This window comes from Panthera tigris, chromosome F2 (genome assembly GCF_018350195.1).
Source record: "Panthera tigris isolate Pti1 chromosome F2, P.tigris_Pti1_mat1.1, whole genome shotgun sequence".
Classification (NCBI taxonomy): domain Eukaryota; kingdom Metazoa; phylum Chordata; class Mammalia; order Carnivora; family Felidae; genus Panthera; species Panthera tigris.
This window is the reverse complement of record NC_056676.1, coordinates 51,329,008-51,355,877: the sequence shown is the minus strand read 5'-3', so window position 1 is coordinate 51,355,877 and position 26,870 is coordinate 51,329,008. Positions and strand designations below refer to the sequence as shown.

General features: G+C 38.0%; 1 protein-coding gene and 1 pseudogene across 3 annotated transcripts in view; both read right to left on the bottom strand.

Annotated features, from left to right (window-relative positions):
• OXR1 (oxidation resistance 1) overlaps positions 1-26,870 on the bottom strand; it is a 363,189-nt gene that overhangs the window by 107,422 nt on the left and 228,897 nt on the right. The gene's annotated exons all lie outside the window — the stretch shown is intronic.
• On the bottom strand, positions 18,017-18,671 carry LOC102967652 (annotated as a pseudogene).

Sequence of the window (26,870 nt, the reverse complement as noted above, 5' to 3'; positions counted from 1 at the left end):
AGCATGTTGAAGGCAACTCTGCCAGAATGCCAGAAGCCAGATAAATCAGGACTGCTCTCTTGCTTGTGTTCCAGCATAATATATATCTTAAGAAATGGATGCGAAACCAAGTTTTCTTTTGAAATACCACGTTTTGTATCCCAAATTCTTCCCTTTCTGCATGTGCTCTGATCCAGTTTTACTTAACAAGACATGCTTTATCAGAGTTGCCTTGATTTCAGTTGTTTGCATAAGAGGGTCATGTACTTTGAGGTACGTGTGGTGACGACATGACAGAGAACTATCTGGAGATAGAAAAGAGTCCAGACATAAAGAAGAAAAAGGGTTTCAGCATTTTATGTTTTTTCAGGATTTGCAGTTTTAAAGTGATAAAAGCAAAATGTGTGTTAGCCCTTTAAAATTATTACTTATGGGGCACCTGGCTCAGGTGGTTGAGTGTCTAACTGTGGCTCAGGTCATGATCTCACAGTTTGTGGGTTCAAGCCCCGTGTCAGGCTGTGTGCTGACAGCTCAGAGCCTGGAGCCTACTTTGGATTCTGTATTTCCCTCCCTCTCTGGTTCTCCCCCGCTCATGCTCTGTCTCTCAAAAATAAACAATGAAAAAAATTTGTTTAATTATTGTTAAACTGGGGCACTTGGGTGGCTCAGTCCGGTAAGCACCTGACTCTTGAGTTTGGCTCAGGTCATGGTCTCTCTGTTTGTGAAACTGAGCCCCATGTCAGGCTCTGTGGGTCATACTGTGGAGCCTTCTTTGATTCTCTTTCTTCCTCTCTCTCTGCCCCTCCCCCGATCACACATGGGCACACATGTGCTCTCTCAGTCTCTATCTGTCTGCCTCTCAAAATAAATAAAGATTTCTAAAAAAAAATTAAAAAGTTATTGAACACATTATCATGTTGCATTTAAAATGTTAATCATATAAATTTTAAAACTGGTTTGAAATATACGATGAAAATGAGAACTGTAAATGTTCTAAATAACTTATTTAAAAATATACAGTATTAAATTTATTTAATGTGTCTGAAACTGAGAAAAGTTATCACAACACTAGTGAATAATAACCATGAGATCTTTTCCTCAAGTTTAAGACTTGGTGGTAGTGGTTGTTTTTTGATTATTACAAGAATCTACAAATGTTAAATCAGGAAATGAGCTTTGAGACTTGGAAGAAAAAGTGGAGGAAAAAAAGACATTCCTAAATACTATCACACGTTTAATAAATGTGAATGAGTTTAAGAAAAAAGCAAGAAAATTAGATAGTTTTAAAGTAAAAAAATTACAACCACGATTAATCATCCAGACAGAGTAAGTGCTAAGAAACCACAAGAAAAAATAAGCAAAAGTTAGCAAATGAATTTAAAAATATGAAAAAAGACTGAATTAAAAGGGAAAAGCCACCAAACTTCAACCACAGCCATGTCCTACTGAGAATGACATTTGTATAAACACCACAGGCAAAAAAGCAGGAAAGACTAGTTTTTAAAAACTGATTTCCATAAACACCTCAATTTAACCATCAAAAATTACAAAAGGTAAAAAGGTCTTTTTAGTGAACAGGCTGGGACAGCAAATATCATACTTCTACTTAATAATTTAATTTTTAGAACTAAATAACAGAATTTGTGTTTAACTGCATAACCCTGACTTGCTTCTAGTAAGTGAGCTTCTAAGTGAGCTTGATAGTTTCAACCCTGAGATATTTCTCGCTTGTCTAGGTTGATTTTTCTTTTTCTTTTTTTTTAATGTTGACTTATTTTTGAGAGACAGAGACAGAGACAGAGTGTGAGTGGGGAGGGGCAGAGAGAGAGGGAAACATAGAATCTGAAGCAGGCTCCAAGCTCTGAGCTGTCTGTCAGCACAGAGCCTGACGCGGGGCTTGAACTCACAAACTGTGAGATGATGACCTGAGCTGAAGTCAGACACTGAACTGACTGAGCCACCTGGGTGCCCCTAGATTGAGTTTTCAATTCAATTTTTTTTCTTGTAAGAAAACACACACACACACACACACACACACACACACACACACACACACACAAATAAAACCTTGAACACACCAAGATAGTATTTCATGATACAAAAGAATTTTTTAACCCTGAAAATTATAAATAGATCAGTACTTGAAAAGATATGAACTTAAAAGAGCAAATTTCAAGCACATAGAAAAGAAAAAGGTATGCATTAAGTATAACTAATTCCTATAATAACTTATAAATAATCTAATATCCTTTTATGATAAAGTAAGCATATGAAAAATAGAAGAATATAGTTCAGTTTAAAAAAAAATTAGGTGTCACATGTGACACCATTTCAGTAAGATAGGGAATTTTTTTTTTATTCTCAAGTTAGATTACATACAGTGTAGTTTTTGGCTTCAGGTGTAGAATACAGTGATTCATCACCTGCACATAACACTCAGTGCTCATCCCAACAAGTGCCTTCCTTAACGCCCATCACCCCTTTAGCCCATCTCCATCAACCCTCAGTTTGCTTCTGTATTTAAGAGTTTCTTATGGTTTGCCTCCTTCTCTGTTTTTTACTTTTTCCTTCCCTTCCCCTATGATTATCTATAAGTTCCTCAAATTCCACATACAAGTGAAATCATATGATATCTGTCTTTGACTGACTTATCTTGCTTAACATAATACCCTCCAGTTCCATCCACATTGTTGCAAATGGCAAGATATCATTACATTTTTGTTGCCGAGTATATTTCATTGTGGACATATATACACACACACCACATCTTCTTAATCCGTTCATCAGTTAATGGACATTTGGGCTTTTTCCATATTTTGGCTATTGTTGATAGTGCTACTATAAACATTGGGGTGCATGTACCCCTTCAAATAAGCATTCCTGTGTTCTTTGGATAAACTCCTAGTAGTGCAATTGCTGGGTCATAGGGTAGATCTATTTTTGGTTTTTTGAGGAGCCTCCACATTGTTTCCCAGAGCAGCCCCACCAGTTTGCATTCCCACCAGCAGTGCAAAAAGGCTCCGATAGGGAAGAATTACTGATGACATAGTGCAGAATCCCCTTGGTGACTAAGGTGGTTGAGGCTAGGAGACCTAAACTGTAATTAACACAGTTCAGGTCGTCACCATGTCTCACTGGAGTAACCTGTCCTATTTTCTTCAAATCCATGTTCCAGAATGAATCGTTTAAAACTCAGATCTGACAGGGAACATCACATGATGCATCAACCAGCCACGAACAGAATCAGTGATGTGGCTAAAAGGCGAGTGTGTAGATCCTTGCTATAACTCGTGTGCTGTTAGTGCTAATTTATTCATTATACCAACTCTTTTTGTTTTTCTTTTTTCAGCAAGGATGAACCCTTAGTTATCCTGAAGCCCCAGATTCATTTCAAGTCTGGGCTAAAAGACAGTTTTGACATTTTGATAATCTTGATGAAGCATGGAAATCAGGATGAGTAGGGGGAGCAGAGAGGGGACGCTGCAGGCCTATCTAAGCACATTGTGTGACATTTACCTGCCATCTTCTCCTTACCTATAAAATGGAAACAATGTTAGTCCTACTTACTTCATGGGGCTATTGGGGAACTTCATGTAAAATTAGAATGTATGTTAAAGGTCATTACAAATCATGCAGGGCAGAGCAAATTCAATAATTCTCTATTAGAAATAGCAGATTTATAATTGAGATACAGGTAAACATTTCCAGTGCTCATAGTCAGAAATGAAGTTTAATTATGAGGGTACATCAAGTCACTGGTTAACTCTGAAACCTCATTTTGTCAGTATTACCACCCTCTCCAGGCATTCTGGTATTTTGTTGTTGTTTGTTGTTGTTCCTTGAACCAAATTCATTTTCATCCCCTAATTTTTGCACTTATTATCCCTCCTCTACATGGTTAGCTACTCCCCTGGATGCGTGTATGGCTTCTCATCATTTGGGTTTCAGCTCTAATGATACCTTCTCATCCATGCCCCCCATCAATATCAAAGACCACTGTGCCACAGCCCTGCCCCACTCCAATTTCACATGACCTTTATTTTCTTTTTAACATTTATCACCTAAATCTCTTATTTATTTTTTAGTTGTTTATGGATAAAGTCACCGCTACGTAAGAGCATTGTGCCCTTTTTTTGGAAGGAGGACCTGACTGACCAAGCAGTCTGTCACTAAGCAAGATCAAACTGCTAACATTCTGGATGACAGGAAGTTCACAGTGACCTTGTCAAATCAGAGAGATGATCTGTTGGAAACTTGACTTTCCAGATGAACGAGGTGGGGAAGGAAACATACAAGGACAAAAAACACTGAACAGAAATAGACTCAGGATAATTTTTTTTTTTTTTTTTTTTTTGCTTTGCCCTTACATATAAGAAGTTGGAACCGGCCTAACATATTAAGCAAATAACAGTTTGGAGAGTAGAATTTCTTGTTCTTTTTTGTCAGTACCCTGCAACCTGAATCCTATGAAAAATGAGATTGAAGTAGCCTGAAAAGATGAAATTGACAATTTTCTGCACGCTGCATTTGGATAAGTAAAGATATTCTTCTATGAATTAAATTCAAAATGTACATACTTATTGTTCAGATAACTCATTTTCCTATAATTTCTATTCTATAGCATATGAAATGTTATTTTAAAATATTGCTCTTAGTCTCATCCCCTAAGGCAAAATTGTGATATGGCACACCTACTTATTGGCATTCCCCAACATCTTCTTTCAAAAATTGTATCTTCTTATTTTTTTTTAACTAAGCTCTGTGCTAAATGTTGGGCTCGAACTCATGACCCCAAGATCAAGAACTTCATGTTCTACTTACTGAGCCAGCCATGTACCCCCGTCTTCAGCTTTGAGACCCTTAATTCCCCTCCACTCACTGTTTTATCTACCTGTTGCACAACTCACTCTGTAAAGCCCTGCTTTCAGCTTTCAGCAGATCTCTGTTTGGTGTTTCTTCTTCTAAATTCCTACTCAAAATTATATATAACCCTACTGTGGCACTTAAAGAAGTGTATGATATAAAAAAAATTTTTTTAATGTTTATTTTTGAGAGAGATAGACACAGAATGCAAGCAGGGAGGGGCAGAGAGAAGGGGACAGAATCCAAAGCGGGTTCTGGGCTCTGAGCTGTCAGCACAGAGCCTGATATGGGGCTTGAACCCACGAACCGAACTGTGCGATTATGACCTGAGAAGATGTCAGATGCTTAACCAACTGGGCCACCCAGGTGTCCCAAGAAGTGCATGATTATAACTGTGTATGTGTCTGTCTCTCTCATTAGATTCTACTTGTACTACCAAATATATAGTCCCGGGGTTTATTTGTTACACAGCATAGCAGGTGTTCAATAAAGGTTTCCATTTTATACTTCTCCATTTTGTTAACTTAAAAAAAAAACCATTTCCCATATGTTACTTTATTATTGCTGTTTGACAGCCAACAGAAGTGGGGTTGGGTCATTTGTTTTCATATTTTTCTATGTTAAAAACTCATACCTTCTTTTTAGAAAAAAAATTCCAAAAGTGATGAAGTAAAGAGGATTTGTTATGTGCGACTGTGCTGTTTAAGAAAGACAACTATTTTCCATTTAACTGGAAGGAAAGTATATTGAAGAAAATCCCAGTGAATAGATGAATCTACATATAGTTCAATTTTCCAATTAATTTACTCAGTCATCTGAGTGGTTTGAACACAGACTCTAGAGCAGGGCCTTGGGTTTGAATTCTGGCTCCAACACTCGCTAATAAGCTTGTTTGACCTTAGGCAAATTCTTCATCTTTCTGTGCCTTAACTTTCTCATTTGTAAATGGGGCTAATAATTATATCTAATGCACAGGGTTGATCTGAGGACATATTCAACAAATATTTATTTAGGACATATTATATACCAGGCTCTGTTCTTGATATGAGTGATCAAATATGAAAAAAAAAAAAAAAAGCTTCTTCTTCGTAGAGTTTGCATTCCAATTAGCAAGATAAACATAAATACATATATGTGTGTTAGAGATAAGTGCTAAGGAGAAAAAGAAAAGCAGAGAAGAGGAATATGAACTGTTGAGGAACAGACGAGATTTGGAATTTTAGATAGGGCAGCCAGGGAAGGTCACACTGGAAAGTCAACTTCTGAATACAGACTAATGAAAGTGACTGTAGTGGCAGCATCAGTCTCGATGGGGAGGCCTCCGATGCAGAAAGAACAGTAAATTGCAAAAACCTTAAGAAAGAAGCATGCCTGGTGGGTTCAACGGACAGCAAGAAGGCCAGTGTAGTTGAAGTGGAGTGAACAAGGAGGAAATTATAGGCAACAGGTGTGTGTGTGTGTGTGTGTGTGGCACACACTTGTGCCCATGCAGGCGGGTGATCAGGTCAGGCCCTGTGTGCTGTCATGACAACTTCAGCTTCTGAAGAGAAACGGGAGCCTTGCAGGAGTTAGGCACAGGAGCAGTGACAGAAGGAGATTCACGTTGTCGCATATTTCTCCAGCTGTCTCACTGAAACCTGACCGGTTGGGGGTGGGGCGGCAGGAGTGGGGTGGGAGTTGGGGAATTTTGCAGAGGAGAGCAAAGGCAGCAAGAAGGAGGCCAATCAGGGAGCAATACTAGTTAGACTGCAGTTGTTGTCATAAGATGATGGAATCTGGACCCAGGAGGAAAGATGCAAAGTGGGAGAGGAAAAAGAAGAGTCTAGAATTACACCAATATTTCTTGGACTGAACATCTAGAAAAATGGTGCTTATGAACTGAAATGCTTAATGTATGATTCTTACCATCATGTCTAAATGTATTAACATATTAAGTAGTTAATATATGTAAAGCACTTAGTATAGTACCTAACACCAAGTCACTCTTCTGTTCATGTTTGCTGTTATTACTAATAAATTGAGACAGGAAAATTTTAAATCCCTGTATTTTATTAAATGGCAATTGTTCATGTTAGAGTTACAACTTATGGTCTCTGGAAATCAAGTGATTGAAATGAGAAATTGAAAGACTCTCCACTGGCAGGGACAGGAAAGGAAACAAGATTTTCAAGTACTAACCAAATTCTGACTCCTTGAATTCTCCTTTTCACACCTACAAGTGCCTTTAATACAGCACCTCTTTCTTTTCTTTACTCTGGACTTTTGAAAGTATCCCTATCCTCATAAACAACACACACACACACACACACACACACACACACACTACCTTTTAAAAAACAGTCTCTGTTTCACGCTCACTATTGCAATGGAATTTACACTAAGCAGTACTGCTTTAAGTACCATTGAAGTTCCCTGTGTTTTGAAGAAACAGCAGTGACATTTATTTTTTACTATTATGTTCCTGAAACTGTGAAAGCCAATACAATAAAAGTATGAGAGAATTCTGAAATTCTAAACAGTTTAAAAGAAAATAAAGCACTTTTGGTTTCTATGTGATGGTACCTGTGTCCTTCTATGCAGTGCATTTCTCATTGGTGAACTATAGATGAAATTTCAAATTGAAAATATTTGAAGTCTGTTTTATGGCAGAAAAAGGGTCCTGGCTATGGCAGTAACTATGTGACTCATCTTATCTGGTTCAATTGATATTGTATCAGTTCTCCTTCCTGAATATCTAGAACCAGAGAGTGGGACCCTTTCCACAGTTACTATCGCAATTCGTAGTGTTTTTTTCAGTGGGCATTAGCTTATACCTACCTAGAATTCTGTTTCTGTGTAAGGTAAAGCTCTATTAAAATGTATGTTCATGTGAAAATTCCATTTTAGTTTAAGTCTTTATGTATAACAGGGCCTGGTAAATAAATTAACACTGGGGACGAACAAATAGACAACAAACTAGGGTTTGGTTGCTTTGACCAGACCAAGAAATTAATGCAAACAAATGCAGAAAGATACTAATTGCTGGCAACCCACCCACCCCACTCCCCTCCACCATGTCTTCCTCCAAAAGTCGGGGAGTTAGACAAAATTCTTTGTCATACAAGGATTCCCAAACTCACTGTTAAACATACTTACATTTTCTAAAGCCAAAAAGCCTTACTGTAATTTACAGATCGATTTGTCTCTTAAGTGGAAGGAACAAAGATAGGAAAGGAATTTGGGAATCTAAGTAACCTCTTTTATTTTTAATGCCACGGAGGTGCTGTGGGCTGTGGTTCTGCTAATTCAATAAAGGATACAAGCTCTCAGAGACTGGCAAGCATTCAGCAGGGGGATTCAAAAATAACTAGGACTCTGCTGGAAGTTCTCTGGGGAGAGATCTCACAGTGCTCCTTGTCATTCAGACAGTGAGTTAATGGGTTAATTAAAATGCGGAATTCATTCTCTTTAGTTTGGGGAAAATTCTTTCATTTCTTCTTCCTTCCTCCTCCCAATTTCCACTTACACATAGGCTTGTCTAATTTTTTTTTTTAATGTTGATGCTTAGAATTTATAAGCAAATAGTATTTCATGGTTTATAAGGTACTGTCTTATACATTTCATATTCAATAGTTTAACTGGCTCAATTTTTTTTTTTTTACAAATTGTCTTCACAATTCTATGATGAAGAAATTATTCAAGTTATTCATATTATTTCTGTTCTTTAGATGTATAACTTTATGTATGGATGCATGTATGCATGTATTTTGAGAGAGAGACCACGAGTAGGGAAGGGCAGAAAGAGAGAGAGAGAATTCCAGGCAGGCTCTGTGTTGTCAGCACAGAACCCAACATGGGGCTCCATCTGACGAACCATGCGATCATGACCTGAGACAAAACCAAGAGTCAGATCCCTAACCAACTGAGCCACCCAGGTGCCCCTAGATCTATAATTTGAAGCTCTAAGAATAGTTACTGGATCACTAAGTACTCAGAGTTTTAAGGAACAGAACCATAACTTGAACCTATGTCTTTAGTTTTAAAACCTTGTACTCTTTCCATTTCATGACAGTTAAATTTTGGTAGTTAATGTACTAATAAAATTCTTTGAGTATTTTCCACAGACTCAAGAACAGGTAGAACCACAGGATAAGGGAATCAGGGTAAAGGAAGGTGGTGAGGAGAGACCAAAACTGGCAATGGATAAGCCAGCCACATAACAAAGAAAGAATACTCTTAACCTGTTTGAATGTGAAATGCACAGCCTTTATCATATTATGCAAGTACTAGATTTATCTATATTTTCACTGCCATATTTCATGTCTAGAACAGCATGCCTTATCAGGTGTACCACCAAGATTGAAAAATTAATTAAACCATGATACACCATCGATCAATTTTAAAAAGCTAAAATGGGGGGGCAGGCGATGGAGGGAAGGCAGATCTTAGAATCAAAGAAATACAGTATTGGTAACTGCAGAAGGTATGAAATTTCTGCAAATAAGTCATAACACAACCTTACTAGACAATCAATAAGCATTTATTAAGTGCCTATGGATGGGTACAATGAAGCAAAATGCATAATCTAGGTGAAGAAGCTTAAGTGCTGTGTATGAAATATTAATTACTATCCTTCAGTTTCACAGTGTTGACCACTGCTAAAAAAAACAGATCCATTTGTGCAAAAAGATGTCTGAGTGTGCAAGCATCAAGAGGGTACAAGGTAAAGAAGGGAGGAAGAGGAAGAGCAGGATAGGAGGAAGCAACTAGGGGAGGCGAGGATGGCCTGGAGGAGATGTAGAAGAATGGAGGAGGGATCAATCTAATTTAACCAGGAGCTTCACTGAAACTCAATGGTGGTCTGAATCCGGTCTGTACCAGCTCCCCTGATTATATAAGCAATAACTGCTGTCCTACGTATGAAATGATACTTGAAAACATCAGCTTTCAAAAAGGGTTTCATACATTGTTCAATCATCTCTGGCTTCATGTCTAATACTGAAGATTTTTCCATCCTTGCATATTTTTTGAATCATGAAGACTGAAAACTAGACAATTTCTCAGATTTGAACTAGTTATTTCTCAAATTTGAGCTAAATGTAATGATTAAATGTTGGGCAATGCTTGGAAATTAAATCTTGTTATGACTGGTGATCAACTTCCTTGATGACCTAAAAGCTTTAGAATTTGTGATTAAAATTAAAAAGTTGTCTGAGCTGAAACTAATCATCTAAATATTTTACTTGGGCATTTTGCATATATCATGATTACCATCCCAAAATCTGTGTGCTGAACTGGAAAATTGAAATTAGATTGTTTCTAATTAAAAACATTTCTGTTTCTGTAATGAGAATTGTATACATAAATTGCCCTATAATGTGAAATAATTACTTTTGAAATTACTCAAATAAAAAGAAAAGATCCTCAACCTTTTAGCTGTGCATTATGCTCATGAATTTATTACTAATTTAAAAGAGATAATATCCTCAACATCATTAAGCCTCATGACTAAGTGGTAATATTACACATTCTGATGTTGTCACATAGTTGCTGTGATTGAGGAAAAACTAACCTAGTAATGGTAATTACTTCTTTAGAAAGGCAAAACTATAAATAAATAATAATGCAGAGCAATTTCATTTTTAAAAGTCAATAATGAATTCCATCAGCTGCATGCCATTAAAAATCAAAGAGGTTACTCACATGCATCAGATCTTTTTATAGCTTTATTCCTTCCATTTAAAAGTACAGGCCGATCCATCAATAATAATAATGTTATTTTGACTTGTTTGACCAAAACTTAATAAAAAAATACAAAAACCTCCTATTTCTCTCCTCATTTCTCTGGAGCCCAGAGAACTTAAAGGAATAAAATGCTGAAGGAAAACAAATGCATTTAAGCCAAGTGTTAAACAGATGGTGAGGAGAGTCTAATGAAATGTATTACCAGTTTTTGAAACCCAGAGCAGTGGTGATAAAATATAAGCATGTGACTTGATCACTGTTACTACCTGAGCTGTGCACAATTTTTCAGTTAGGGGCAAGGTAAGACAATATGGAAACCTTATTGACAAATGACTTCCAGTGAATGCATGAAAAGAAGTTACTGATGACTTGTTATAAGTGGCCATTGTACATGAAAACAAACTCTAAATCACTATGTCTGAATCTATATCTGGGAGCAACTCCTGATAGAATTGTAGTTAGCAGCAGTACCTATAGTAAATCAGGGACAAATAATGTACATGCACCGAAAGTCTTTTTTAGATTCTATATTTAGATTTAGTATTTCAGCATAGTTTACCCTCTCTGGACCTCCCCTACCAAACATTCCCTTTTTAGAAGCAGTAACCAAGATTTCTATATAGCTTATCCGGATTTTGAAAATACAACACAAAGCCAGCCTTATCTGACTTTCCAAAATGACTTCTTTAAAGCTGAGAGCACTTACACATACCTTTGCGAGGGCAGAACATTTCTGAGGTCCTCCCTTCAAATCTACTCAGCCAGCAATATGCTGCTTTCAGGAAGAGAGGACAGGGATTGTGGTTCTGGTGCTGCCCTGGGTAATACAACACTTCCTGTCTGGGAGAGTGCCCTCTCCTCCCACCCGGTGCCTGACCCCTGGTGGCAGTGTGGGAGATTCAGAAGTTTCCGTTTCTGCACACAGGAAACTGTACCCACCTTGTGACTGTGGACTTGCTCTTGGCTCATCGAATATTTTGGAAACAGTGCCAGCATGCTCCACATAATATGTTACTAAGTTGACCCTACAAGTCTACCATGAAATGACAAAATAACTCCATATCTAACTTCTGTACAGTTTCTTATCATAAAGTAAATCAATGGCATGACCACCTTTAACAAATCTCTATTATTTAGTCTTAATAGCACTGACAGGCAGTACATTTGATAAGCTGGGTACTGACCTAGCTGGTGTTTTGTACCTTTACAGGTATTTAAATGCTGTGAGCTCACTGTTCAAACGTAAGTTTCATTTTTCCCTTAGAACCTCCAACTGCATCATGATACAGTATACCTTATATTAATATTATGCTATTATTGTTATTTCTTTCTGTGTTTTTTTTTTCCCCAGTTAGTACAGGAGAGAGTCCACCACAACATCCATCATGGTGCTGAACACTTAGTAATTGAATGAATGCATAGAAGTCATAATAATTCTCTCCTTGTGCCCTCTTAATCCACATTCCCTGTTAGCTCTATGGAAGCAAATGGCAGCCTCAAGAGCCTGACTTTCTCTGACTCCATGAGAATGTCTTTTAACTTCAAAATCCTGGAGAAGATTTTGGTGGATGCTTTTTTTTTTTTTTTAATTCTCTCCTGTCATCATATTTTTTATGAGATCCTTCAATGCAGCTCACTGAGATATACACATATAATTCTGTATTTTATTTGGGGGTAGGAATCATGATCATAGAATGCAAAAAATATCAACTCAGATCCTTGCAAGTCCAAAGATTACTGGATGCCAAGACAGTGGGCTTCAGGGGCAGTTTAAAAGATATAAAGGTCAGTAAAAACTGTGTGCAGAGTTAGGATACTGTAACGAACTAACAATGGTTATAAAGGAAGCAGAGTTCATGTTACTACCAGTTTATAAAAATGACACTCTATATCACAGCAAAGATACTAAGATTTTGTATGCAATACAGAATCTATAGCCTTTGCCAAGTTCTGACAGCTTCATAATGAACTACTCATTGCCTAGTAAAGCAAACCAATGCTTTTTAGAGGGAAATGTTATAAACTGGCACTATGATTCATTTTCAAATAAAGATTTATGATGTCACATCTTTCCTATGGAACTACGTTTGTATCCACTACAAACTCTTTATTTGGCACCTTTAAGAGTTCCAGTAGTGTGGCACCTGGGTGGCTCAGTCAGTTAAGCTTCTGACTTCAGCTCAGGTCACGGTCTCATGGTTGTTCTGTTCCTGAGTTCGAGTCCCTAATTACAGTGCAACCCCTGCTTCAGATCCTCTGTCTTCCTCTCTCTGGCCCTCCCCACCTACACAGGCCCATGTGCGCGCTCTCTCTCTCTCAAAAATAAATAAACATTAAAAGAGAAAAGAGTTCCTGCAGTATTCTCTATGAATGCTATTCAATAAGACAACATATGTAAAACTTCTAGTAAAGTTCCTGATATTCTGCTATAACTAGGTCCTTAATAGATATTAATTTCCATTCTTTCCCTTAATGACATGGCTGGCTTAAAGTAATGCTAATGGCCACAGTGCCTCACATATGTTTAATGCTCTATCATTTACGAAGTGCTTCAGCTAATATTCTCCTGTTATGTACACAACCACACTGGGAGATGCTGCTTATCCTCAAAAGTTTTGCCGAGTTAGCTATGTACAGAAAATGACAGACTGTTTCCTCGCAGCTTTAAGTGGTGAGCAAAAAGAGAGGGCAGAAGTGTTCTGAAGATGTGCTGATGTTCATCTTCAAATAATTTAGCATAGATTCAGACTCCCAGGAAACAAGAACAGCACATAAAAATGGAAGGAATTGGTTCTTTTTTTAAACCAGACTTCTTGTTAAAAGCACACACACACACACACACACACACCCTGAACAAAATATACACACGTGGTTTTCAACATCTCCAGAAGATGCAAAGGAGGGTTTTGACATTTCTATATCTCACATAGATGGGAATGCTATCTATATTTGCATTGTGTTTGAATATGAACAAGAAAGCTACAAAAACACACACATTGTCATATCAAACACGCTTGTGAACTGGTATGTGACAGGTGCCTATATAAGCAAATATCTACATCTATATATGCGCCATATCTACACAAGATAGAGATTTCCCATTGTTTTGTCATTTGCTCTTTCTTATTTGCTCTCATTAGGAATCTGATAGGAGCTAGACGTGACTCACTCATCAGTTAAGTGTAGTTGTTTCAGGGTTTTGTAAGACCAACTCAATATTTTAATTGTGTTTAGACCTGCCCATTAGGCCTCTGATGTGCATAGTTTCCTATGAGTAGTACTGGTTCTTGGGCACTGCTTTCTCTTAGCTGTTCATCACCTTTGGGATCCAGGTTGCTAAGAGCTCTTCTTTAAAAATACAGTAAAACCTTGCCTTGTGAGTAACTTGTTCTGTAAGTGTTCCACCAGAAGAGCAAACATTTCTAATAAATTTTAACTTATGATGCTGAATGTCACATGATCACAACTGAGCCAATGGTTCTCTCTCTCTCTCTCTCTCTCTCTCTCTCTCTCTCTCTGTCTTGCTGCGGGATTGTGGGTGATTGTCTCCCATACTCAGATGCTCTGTCTCAGGCTGTGGTGTTTGGCAGGAATCAGTGATTTTTCAGAACGTTGGAAGGTGCCCACAACTGGCACTAGTGTGTTTTTGTCACTTCAAAGCACCTACGGACAGCCCTCTGCTTTTCCAGACAAGAGTAAGCTAAGGAATGCTTTGCTTCATTCTAGGTCATTGGATAGGTTCCTTCTTAAAGTTGTACAAAAAAAAAAAAGAAAGAAATATTCCATTGAGTCAATAGATAGCAGTGATTCCATTAGTGATAGTGCAAGTTGTCCTACACAACAACCCTCCTCTTTCTTGTCTGCTTCACACCAGCCATGAAGGTTTTCAAAGGTAAGTGCAGGTTAATTTATTTTTCTTTATATTTTGTATTTTCTTTATTATTGTGTATTACAGTATTGTAACCATTTTTATATGAATATTTTGGGGTTGTAGAATGAATCATCTGAGTTTCCACTATTTCTTATGGGGAAATTCGCTTTGATAAGTAAGTGCTTTGGATTATAAGCATGTTTCCAGAACAAGTTATGTTCAGAAACCAAGGTTTTAATCTATTTTTATGGGGCACCTGGGTGGCTCAGTCGGTTGAGCATCCAACTCTTGATTTCAGCTCAGGTCATGATCTCATGGTTCATGGGATTGAGACCTACATTGCTCTCTCTCTCTCTAAAATAAATAATATATATAACATAATATATATTATTTATTTTATTATATTTATTTTATTTATATTATATATGTAATACTTATCTATTTATTTGAGAGAGAGAGAACACACAAACAGGGAAGAAGGGCAGAGGGAGAGGGAGAGAGAGAATCCCGAGAAGGCTCTACACTGAGCAGTAGCTCAATCCGATGACCCTGGGACCATGACCTGAGCTGAAATCAAGAGTCAGATGCTCAACTGACTGAGCCACCCAGGGGATCCCCTATTCTAGATTATTTTTCTAGCTTAGTTTTTAATTTATTTTCCTGGTTTACATTTCTTTTAATGTTAATTTATTTGGGGGGGGGGGCAGAGAGAGAGGGAGACAGGATCCAAAGCATGTTCTGCCCTCTCAGCACAGAGCCCAACGCAGGGCTCCAACTCAGAAACCTTGAGATCATGACCTGAGCCGAAGTCAGAGGCTTAACCAACTAAACCACCCAGGCGCCCCTTTCCTAGTTTACCTTTTTTTTCCTTTATATTATATCTGTTATTACAGCATGTAGATTAATGAATTTATGGTAATGTGACTTATTTTATTTTTTGAAAGTATTTTTAAAATTTTATTATGGTAAGAACATTTAGCATAAGATATACCCTCTTAAAATAAATTTAAGTGTACCATACATTATTGTTGACTATGATAATGTGACTTTAAATTCCTAAGTGTGTTGGTTTATTTTTATGATATGGATAAATCTGCTTGATTACATCATCAGAGTTTGTTCAAATTGAGCTTTTTTTTTTTTGAAGTTGGTAGAGAAAAGACCCTTGGCTAAAGGAAGATCTATGATAAAAACTCTTTCCAAGACTTGGGTAATTTTGGAATCATGTGATCTTTCTATTTATAGATGTTAATTGTTGGCAGGTAGGATTATAAAAGTACTTTTGCTAATATCACATTACAATGCCAAGGATACAATCTTAACCTGAGATGTGAATTTTACTGGTAGTGCGCACCCTTTTCAAAATGCACCCTGCAGAAGACCAGTAAGAGCACTTCCCCTCTCAGGTGAAGTACTGAATGGGAAAAAACGGGGTCACGATGCTGAATGATGAATGGTGTCAGTTCTCAACTAAGATTCTCAAGGGGATGGATGAAGGAGAGGCGATTTCCCCTGGTCCATAGAAACCCTCTAGCTTCTCTAGGAGAAAGGTTGCTTGTCAAGTATTTAACAAATTTTTTTCTTAACGGAGGGAGTGTTTCAAAGAGATTTTGAACTGCTTATAGCAGCACTTACCGTTGGATACATAAAGGGTATTTTAAGTGTTAGGCTTCATGGAAAAGAAATGCCTCACAAAACTGCTGTAAGTTTAAAATTCATAAAAGAGCTTTTACTAAAGCAAATCGGGTAGCCTGTAAAAAAACTTAATGTGGTTTACTGAACAACTACATGTTTGAAGCAAGCCTGTGCTAAACACTGAGGTTACAGTGCGGATGCAGCCACCTGTTACACAGCCTTTTATTTATTTTATCATTATTTTTTTTAATGTTTATTGTTGAGAGAGAAAGAGACACAGAGTGTGAGAGGGGGAATGGCAGAGAGAGAGAGGGAGACACAGAATTCGAAGCAGGTTCCAGGCTCTGAGCAGTCAGCACTGAGCCCGACATGGGGCTGGAACTCACAAACCGTGACATCGCGACCTGAGCTGAAGTCTGACACCTAATCAACTGAGCCACCTCGGCACGCCTACACACAGCCTTTTAAATTCTCTTCTTCCTTGTGCACATACTTTATGACTAAAGAAAAAATAAAGTCTCTTACAGTTCTGTGCTTTTGGGAAACATGTCACATATTAAGCAGGGAGCAAATTTTCCATTCTGTTCTTCCCTCCTGTTACATTGCTCAGCAGTCTGCACTCAGTAGTCAGCATCCCTCCCGCATTCTCTGGGCTACATCAGCTAACGCAAGTGTTGCAGAGTGATGAACAGTTAAGGCTCTGGAGCCAGTCTGCCTGGGCTCAAATCTCTGGTTTTCTACTTTCCAGACATGAGGCCTGGGGTAAATTATCAACCTCTCTGCCTCTCAGTTTTATCATCTGTGAAACCAGGATTTTAATAGTTCCTACCTCCTAGGGCTGCTATCAGGATTAAATGACTTAATACGTACATGGTACGTAGAACAGTACTTGGCCTAAAGTAAGTACCCAATAAATGCTAGCTTGTTAAATGATCATCATGAAGAGACAGCTATAAAAGCATGTGTAGAAATCTCACATATTGCCTGCCATGTCAAGACAAGCCATGTTTGTACAACATTTTTTATAATGCAAAAATTGATTAGAATGAACTCTTCAAAACAAAGCTTGAACAAACAAATAAGCAAAAAAGTAGAATCAAACCTATAAATACAAAGAACAAACATGATGGCCTGAGGGGTGGGGGTGGGAGACAGGCAAAATTGGTGAAGGGCAGTGGGAGCTACAGGCTTCCAGTATGGAATAAATAAGTCACAGGAATAAACAGTGCAGCACAGGGAATATAGTCGATGGTACTGCAATCGTGTTGCAGAGTGACAGATGGTAGCTACACCTGTGACCACAGCATATATAGAGAGTTGTTGAATCACTATGTTATATACCTGAAATTGGAACATCATGTGTGACCTGTATTCAACATTAAAAAAAAAATATCTTCTCTTTTGGGGCACCTGGGTGATTCAGTCAGTTAAGTGTCTGACTCTTCCTTTCAGCTCAGGTCATGATCTTGCCGTTTGTGAGACCGACCCCCACATAGGGCTCTGTGCTGACAGCAAGGAGCCTGCTTTGGATTCTCTCTCTCCCTCTCTCTGATCCTCCCTCATGCTTGCTCTCTCTCTCTCTCTGGATCAAAATAAATAAATAAACATTAAAAAAGATTTTCTCTTCAAAATTTATTTTATTTCATATTTTTTATGTTTTATTTATTTTATTATTTTTTTTTAATTTTACTTCCATTAGAGTTAACATAGAGTGTTCTATCACTTTCAGGTATACAACCTGATACCTGTGTTGATTCAACAATTCTATACATTACTTGTGTTCATCATAAAAATTAAGTCTCAATCCCTTTCACCTATTTCACCCATCCCCCCACCATCTCCCCTCTGGTAACCACCAGTTCTTTACAGTTAAGAGTTTGTTTTTTGGTTTGTCTCTTTTTTTTCCCCTTTGTTCCTTTTTTGCTTGTTTGTTTCTCTCTCTCTGTCTTTTTTCCCCCAAGGAGTTTATTTCGGCCAGCCTGGGGACAGGGAGTCTCTGCATCTTCAAGAATGTGTTGGGTCCCTGGCAGTGCATTATGGATTGTGCTGGCTATGCAGCAGCCGGTGGGACAGCGGGAACTTGATCGTCAGTCCCGGAACTGCTGGCCTGAGGGCTGGTGGCACTTGCTGGCTGCAGTCTCCTCCACCTTCGTGACCTGGATCGAGTGAGCCCGGCGCGGTGTGGAGCACCCGCCCGTGTCTCAGTAGCGCTGGGTGACAGCGCCTGCCGCGGTCGGTCCCGGTACTGCCGGTACAGGTTGTGGGCGCCCCTGCGGGAGTCAGAGCACAGCCAGGTGCTGAAGTTCCTCACCCTCAAGGGGGATTTCTCATTTCTCAAACACCTGTCCACAGTCCACGATTTCCCCTGAAGACTTCATCTTCAGCTGAGACACAAGTACCAGAAGCGGGACTCGGTGACAACATGATCAGGTGCAAAGATTCGCATGTAATAGAGGGGTGGAGTGCGGCATTTGGGGGTGGGCAGGAGGCACCCCACTACCTTGTATTCTCCCAGTGTGCCCAAGGCCTTCAGGGCGCTCTTTCTGCTCTGGCTGCCACCCAAGAAAGGAAGTTCTTGTTTTAGTTTCTTAAATTCCATATATGAGTGAGATCCTATGGTATGTCTTTCTCTGACTTATTTCAGTTAGCATTACACCTTCCAGATCCATCCATGTCGTTGCAAATGTCAAGGTTTCATTTTTTTTTTTTTATGGCTAAGTAGTATTCCATATCTTTCTCCATTCATCTATGGATGGACGTTTAGGTTGCTTTCACATCTTGGCTACTGTAAATAATGTTGCAGTAAACATGGAGGTGCAAATGTCTTTTCAAATTAGTGTTTCCATAATCTAAAAAAAAGCTTTTCTGGTTTGATTTGGAAAATTAAAAATTATCATGAGAAGAGATAAAGAAAGGAAATAAAAGAAAATGCAGATCATCGTGATGAATGAGTTTTAAGCTTGATTTCAAGATCCTACAATAAAGTCTACAGAAGAAAATGAATGGTTACATGCATAAGAAGCTATATAGTACATGAAAATTATTATATCCTAAAAGAATTATGTTAAAGTTAACGTCTGATTAAAATATTTATATCAATCAGTGGTGCTGTGGAGACTGCCTAATAGCATATATTTTTAACTTTTTACTTTGTAAATTATGATTATTAATTATAAAATATGAAGAGTGTGCCTTGAATATACTGTTTTCATTTCCATATGATGTTCTGCCCCATTTGTCTTCTACCCTTACTTTATATTTATTTTACATGAACTTGAAAAGGGTATGCTTATCAGAATTTTTCAGCAAAAGGAAGACAATCTTTAGGATTTATGGACATCAAGAAGGGGAAACAACAAAGATCGAGAAGAATAAAATGAGAAAGAAAAATGATGAATTGATTAGAAACTGATGAATAAGAAAATAAAATGGAATAGATATTTTAGAAAATAATTCAAGCTGTTTCAGTCATGTAAGTCAATCCTGGAAAAAAGTCAGTTCTCTTGAAAAAAACAGAATGACCTTTTTTGTTGTTTGCACTTTTTTTTTTTTTTTTTACCATACAGAGGTATGTAAATTAAAATTATATTATATTTGGTCTATGTGCCTAGACCATGTGCCTAGAAACTGATATAAAAACTGGAATTCATTATTTTATTTTATTATTATTATTTTAAACTTATTTATTTAAATTCAAGTTAGTTAACATACAGTGTAGTATTGGTTTAGGGAGTAGAACTCAGTGATTCACCACTTATATACAACACCCAGTGCTCATCCCAACAAGTGCCCTCCTTAATGCCCATCACCTATGAAGCCCATCCCCCCAACTACTTCCCCTCCAGCAACCCTCAGTTTGTTCTCTGTATTTAAGAGTCTCTTATGGTTTGCCTCCCTCTGTTTTTATCTTATTTTTCCTTCCCTTCCCCTACGTTCATCTGTTGTGTTTCTTAAATTCCACATATGAGTGAAATCATATGATATTTGCCTTGCTCTGACTGACTTATTTTGCTTAGCATAACACACTCTGGCTCCATCCACATTGTTGCAAATCAAGATTTCATTTTTTTGATCACCAAGTAGTATTCCATTGTACATACGTACCACGTCTTCTTTATCCATCCATCAGTTGAGATAGTGTGGCACCGAGTTACTTTCCTTATTAAAACAATGTATTACACTTCCTGACAAAAGTCACTGCTTTAGTACAAAAGCAAAAGACTCTCCATCACTACCTAAAGGCTAGAAAGGATCCTAGATATCAGCTTAGTTAATTTTGGAACAGTCATTTGGAACAATGAATGGGGAGGGGAGGAGGCGAAGAGAAGAGACTGGGGTGTCCAGGCTGTTTGACCAGTGATGCTAGTTCACGCAGGACAAAGGTTTTACTCCTCCTGCTGTCATCTTTCTGACACCACACTTTCAGTTCTCTGGGGTCTATCCAGTTCGGGGTCAGTAATCTTCAGGGCAACATCTTTGCACTTGGGAGACTCCTTCACCTTGTCCTTGGTCCTCAATATCCCTTCTTCCCCACAAAATGCAGTCCAGTTTGTGTTCTCAGTCTAAGCACAAAATCATGAGGACAACTGAAATCAATACCCAGACTAAATTAGACCTGGCAGAGTGGATTCACTGCTCACAGAGTGGATCATAGGATCCAGACCTAGGAACTCCCTTCCTTCCTTATCCTCTTGCTCATTGAGTATAATAATACACATAGGCCTCTCGGCTGTTCCTTGAACACCAAGCATACTCCTGGCCTAAGGCCTTCACACTTGAAATTCCCCTTTTCTTAGAATGTTCTTCCAAGACATTAGCCTGACTTTGCTTCACCATTATATTAAATCCCTGTTCACATACTTCTTCACTAGAGAGGTCTTCCCTGATTATAGTACCCAAGGAAACACCCCCTTATACACTTTTCTTTCATGACACTTACCACTGACATTATACATTTATATGCTTCTGAATAACCACCCCCACTAGAATTTAAGCTCTAAGGGTGTTCCTTGCTATATTCCTCACATCCAAAACAGCCTCTAGAACACTGTAGGAGGCCAATAAGTATGTGTCCAATGACCCAACCAGAAGTTGCTAGACACAGAAGTTGCTGTGGAAAACCATATTGACTGAATGAATATGTACACACCTGATGCGAGTTTCAAAAACATATTCATAATAATCCAATTTTTTTGTTATTTTAAGGGTTGATTCTAACTTTTGATTTGATCAGACTTGGAGTGTCATGAATGTTTCCTTGTGTTGGTGGAGGAGATGTGGTAAGGGAAATAGAGGAAAGGATCTAGTTTGGTACCAGAAACAATGAAGAAATTCAGGTTAAAGGGGGACCTTGTAAAACCAATTGTGGAAAGGTTAATTTTGAATTATCTGTGGAATGTCCTAATGGATATGGTTAGTAAACACTTGAATTTATAGGTCTATTGTTAATTATAATCTTCTTGGATGGAAATCTAGATTCACGCAATATTTGCTCATCTATGTAAATTAACATTGCTTAGGACAAAGGTATGCTCATTATTCTTTACATAGATTCAACCACTGTAATATTTTTTCCCATTTCTTTTACATTTGTGTTTTCTTTCACTCCATGATATGTAAATATATATATATATATATATATATATATATATATACACATCATATATATATTTATATTTATATACACACACACAGTGTATATACTTGCTGAACCATTTGAGGGTAAGTTACATGCATCATGGTCCTCTGTCCCTAAATACTTAGGTATACTTCCTATGACTATGGATGAATATGGATATTTTTTAATAACCATAGAGTTGTTTTGAACCTCAGTTTCACATTGACATAATACTTTTATATGACCCATTGTCAGTATTCCAATTTTGAATAATGACCCAATAATAACTCCAGACAGCATTTTTAATTCTCAAGTTTAAGGTCGATTTCTTCTGCTATGCTTAGCTTTCACAACTACACAAAAATCCAAGAACAACATTTAGTAGTTATTTTTGTTTGCATTTTCCTACCTATAAAAGAATAAGATTTGAAAGGATACTTCCTTACATTACTGAAGTCTATTTCTTGCAGCTGTTTACATTCTATGGTTCCATACTCAAAAAAAAAGGGGGGGGGCGGGGAGCCACCATGTGAATAGAAAAGAGTTGCCCAAACTGACCTCTCTATAGTATTTGGTTTGATACTTTTTTAAATGAGCAATAAAGCTTCTTAATGTCCCAGACAGCATTCTTCCTATTATTAAGATCACCTAGTTTGAGTTACATTATTTGTTTTTCTCTCTTTAAGAAAGTAACTGATCAGGGAAGGATGAAGAGTAGTGGTGGAGGGGAACAAAGTCTGTTCATAAAGTATTGTTTGTGATTAAACACGTGTTCATAAAGTATTGTTCGATACTTTAAGAAGTATCGAAGTCAGCTAGAGCTAATTCACTAGGTTGTCAGTAAAAGTTCAGAGTAGGACAACATAAACCATCAGCATTCCAAACCTAACATGAACAGAGTGGCACAATGGAGGCTTTATTTATAGGAATCCTTTCGCACCCACTTACAAAGTTGCTAAACTGGTTTCTATTTCCTTTGTGGGTGTTTTGGTAAAAGAAGAAAAGCATGTTTTGGCTTGTCACTGAGAGTTGATCTCTAATGGAAAGGGAACAGATTTATCAGGATTATTTAACTTCAGAAGAGCCTTAACATGGGTAAAACCCATGCACACATGGACAAATAACTTCCTTCTCACACCATCCGTTTTTGTTTTTCTTTTCTATTTTTTTTTTCCGGATGTAAGAAATGCACCTAGAGTTATCTACAAGCCATGTCAACAGCAGAGGTTTGACAAGTCCTAGATCTTTGAGAAAAAACAAAACCAAAACCAAAAACACACCAGCAGTCCTTAGCTGCCTACAGAAACCACCACCAGCATGAGCACTCATATGTTTGTCATGAGGCTACTGGAAGATTTGCTGTTAAAATACATGAACTTGAGCAAGCCTTCACAAAACAGATGCCTTAAAAAAGTCAAATGGGAGGGCTCCAGTGTAGTGGTAGAAACAGGGGCTTTGAAATCAGATACATCAGAGTTTGAATTCTCTCTCTGCCGCTTACTGTGTAGTTTTGGCTGAATTATATTCAAAGCTTTCTAACCCCCAATTGCCTCACTAATTAAAAAGTAGAAATAACATCTACCTGCTAGGGCATTAAATTAGGGTTAAATGAGATATTGCATGTGAAATGTCTAAATACAATGTCTATCAAATGGTAGGTACTTAAAAATAATTCCTTGAGCCCTTCAGTATGCTGACAAAAATGGATTTAATACAAAGTGGGATTGATTTAAGGCCAAAGGTATGGAAAGGAGGGACCTGAGGCTTCCTGGGGGTATTGGCACATATCAGTGAAGGGAGGAAAACACGAGACAATTAGGAGGCTCTGCCTATAGTCCTGACAAAGGTACAAGAAGCTTGAACTTGGATGGCACTTGTAAGAGTGGTACGGAGCACAAGGGCGGCAGAGTCTAATTGAAGTCCTAACAACAGAAGCCGCATGCAAGCTAATGGATAAGGAGTACGAGGGGGGCAGGTGTTTTTGTCTACATGCCAGAAAGAGGAGCGCTGCCCTTGCAACCAGCAGGGAGGAAGGATGGTTTGAGTCAAAGGCAGTCATTTGAATTCCGGAGATATTTCAGGGACACACAGAATATTCAGGAGGAGGTTCCCAGCTCAAGCTGGACATGTGGTCCCTTAAGCTTGACAGAAAGGTTAGCATTCAAGTTCTACTTTGGGTGAGTCAGCTGCATAGAGGTGAGTTGATACCATAGCAGACGATATCCTCAAGAAAGAAGTGTGAAGAGAGAACAAGAATGCTGTAGACCACGTGTATTTAGGTCAGATGTAACAACACTCTTCTTTTTTTTTCAGCTTTAAAGGCAGAGTGCCAAAACTACTGTTTGTAAAGGGTTTTGACATGGAGTGAGGGAGGGCTTTGTATTTATCTGGTTTCTGGGACACTGGTCAGCTGGCATCTTGTTGAACAACAAAAACCATTCAGAGAGGGTTTCTTCCTTTTGGGGGGGGTAAGAATGGCAAAAACCGACACAGCTCCTGTGGGTTGATTTAGTGGCAGGTATTCTGGTATGGTAGGCAGAACAAATGACCCCTACACGTGTCCTTGTCCTAATCCCTGGAACCTGTGAACAGGTTCCCTTACGCAGCAAGGAGGAATTCAGCTTGCAGATGGGATTAAGGGTTGCTAATTAGTTGGCCTTGAGATAGGAAAGTATCCTGATGGGACCGAAGTAATCACAGGTGTCCTCATAAGTAGAAAAGGGAGACTGGAGAGTCTGTGGCTGAGTGATGTGATGTGAGAAAGACTTGACTGGCCACTGCTGGCTTTGAACATGGCAGGGGGCCTCTACAAGCTAGAAAAGGCAAGAAAATGGATCCTTCCCTAGAGTTTCCAAAAAGAAAAGCAGCCCCACCTACCCACATAGCCTTATGGGAAGCGTTTTGCACTTCAGATCACCAAAGCTATAAAATTTTAAATTTGTGTTGTTTTTAGCCACTCATATTTTTGTAATTTGTTACAACTGCAACAGGAAACTAGTAGATCTGCTAAATACTTTATATGCCATATCTGAGGCAGGACCTATTATTATCCCCATTTTACGAAAAAAAATGGAGGTTTAGGGAAGTTGTATTCTGCTGTGATACCAAAGCCCATGCTCTTAACCACTATTTTCTCACCCTCCCAATTCTCCCAAAAGATCTAGAGAGGTCCCTCAAATTACCATCTTTCTTTCTTAGAAAGTTCCTTAATAGAGTTCTACTCAAAGATACTTATGTCATGACATCAGGGGACAAGAATGGATTATAATCACACATAATAAAAACAATATGAGTATTTACTTGTTAGGATGACTACTTTGTAATGGTTGCTTTCAACCAGGAAGGAAAAAGGGCCTTATCGCAAATAACTAATTTCCATTCCTCGAAGCTTAGTGTTAATGTCCTTTCAACCCAAATGAGAAGTAGGAGATAAGATTTAAGGTTTTTAGGAAGCCCTTGTTCACAACATTAAATCCTAGCTATTTCTGTCCTGGCTCCTCCCCTACAGAAGGTGGTTGGCTCAATTACAGCAGGCTATTAGGCAAGCCTAGGCTGAGTCTTGTTGGAGAAGGAAGAGCTTCCGACCCATACAAATAGACCTGAGACAGAAACCAGATTAGCAATGTCAAAAGCCAGCCACACCTCGCCCTTATGTTTTAATTCCTGTAGTTTTAATTTTGATAAATAATTTTTAAAGTTTTAGTTTTCAAATGTAAAATATGACAGTTTGTGTCTTTATGAATTGTACAGTGAGCTCTTCTAAAAGCTTGCCTTCCCTAGGGAAATCTTTTCCTCACACCCTTTCAGCGCAAAGGGATGATTTTACCCTCGTGCAAATTAAAAGCCCCAGGATCTCACCTTCTTCAGCTTGTAAGATTTCCAGAAATCTATGCCGAAGAGAACATTATGTAGTGCCTGCTCTATTAGCTGATTATAATTTGATGTGCCTTTTTACCCAGAATGACATCCTGTGACCTCAAATCCTTTGTGCAAAGAGATGCATGAATCATACACGTACACGTGTACATGGGCCACACAAACATGCTCACATGCTTATGCACATACAGAAGCAGCTTAAACCATTTCTGAAACACTTCCTTCTTGGTATAATCCTCCCACACATTACATAAACTTTTTGAGAACCACTCTGTGAGAATAAACAAGGAAAACTTATATAGCAATTATCAAAGAGTAGACATGTCTTCTACGTTATTGCAAATAGCTGTACAAGCATTTCTTAATCAGCTGTGTGCTGGAAAGGCAATTGACAGTGTTAGTAAAACTCTTCCTCTTTTCTCTTTGTCTTTGGTTTAAAATCATGCTATCCAACACTTCAGTAAATAAAGCAACAGAGTTTTGTTACTGCTACAATTTCTGCAACTATTCCCAGAAAACAAATGGTTGAGTTCATAAGCATGATTTCTCATGCTGCAAGTCTTAAAAAGAACAATGCCCACAGAATTTTATAGAAAGCTAAAAGCTAATATCGAATTTGGTGGTTATCAACAATACTGTACATGACAGAAAAGGAAAAGGTGGTGGCATCTAAGCATTTTTAAAATTCATGTAAATATGCAGATTTGTCCCACTAATTACATATTTTGTGTTCCCTGTTACAAGATGGTACAAAACCGTGAGCATAGGGAATAAGTTTTATACTCTCTCCATTACTAGCAATGCCCTGTCCTCACATAGCCATATTTTCCTTATTTTTGTAGTTCTTGGCTATTAACAGCCTATTTTTTCAAATAACTTGGTAGTTCATGACTGTGGAACACAGCAAACCTTCAGGAAGACAGTAAATTCAGGAAGAAAAGCACAAAAACAGGAGTCAAATGTTTGGCTCAGAAACTAATTAGTTGCAAAACCTTAGGTCTTTTCAATGAAATTTAGTAAATCCTTTCCTGTTCTACCACCTATTTTAGCAACATAATTAACCAAAATAATAAGATCAAGTATTAATCAGCACCATCTGTAATTCAGAATAATTATATTCCATTTGGAATGACCAGTGATAATATGACCACATGGAATACCAGCTTACACAAGGGTGATTTTTAAGTCAACAAGGAAGAGCTAAGAAACATGTATTGCCAAATTTATGATTGAAAACAATCATTAAGTCTTCCATACACATGGTATGCATGGTTTGGTGTATGCACCACATGTGGAAAAGTGCAT